Here is a 382-nt window from a genome sequence, read left to right on the forward strand (position 1 = left end):
CTGGGGGAACCCTTGTTGGAGAGCACAAAGGTGAGACGTTTGCTGGGGGAACCCTTGTTGGGCATCACAGAGATGAGACGTTTCCTGGGGGAACCCTTGTTGGGGAGCACAGAGGTGAGACGTTTCCTGGGGGAACCCTTGTTGGGGGGCACAGAGGGGAGACGTTTCCTGGGGGAACCCTTGTTGGGGAGCACAGAGGGGAGACGTTTCCTGGGGAATCCTTGTTGGAGAGCACAGAGGTGAGACGTTTCCTGGGGGAACCCTTGTTGGGGGGCACAGAGGTGAGACGTTTCCTGGGGGAACCCTTGTTGGGGAGCACAGAGGTGAGACGTTTCCTGGGGAATCCTTGTTGGGGAGCACAGAGGTGAGACGTTTCCTGGGG

The sequence above is a fragment of the Nanorana parkeri genome, unplaced genomic scaffold, assembly GCF_000935625.1.
Source record: "Nanorana parkeri isolate BGI_ZX_2015 unplaced genomic scaffold, ASM93562v1 scaffold4515, whole genome shotgun sequence".
In the NCBI taxonomy this organism is placed as follows: Eukaryota; Metazoa; Chordata; class Amphibia; order Anura; family Dicroglossidae; genus Nanorana; species Nanorana parkeri.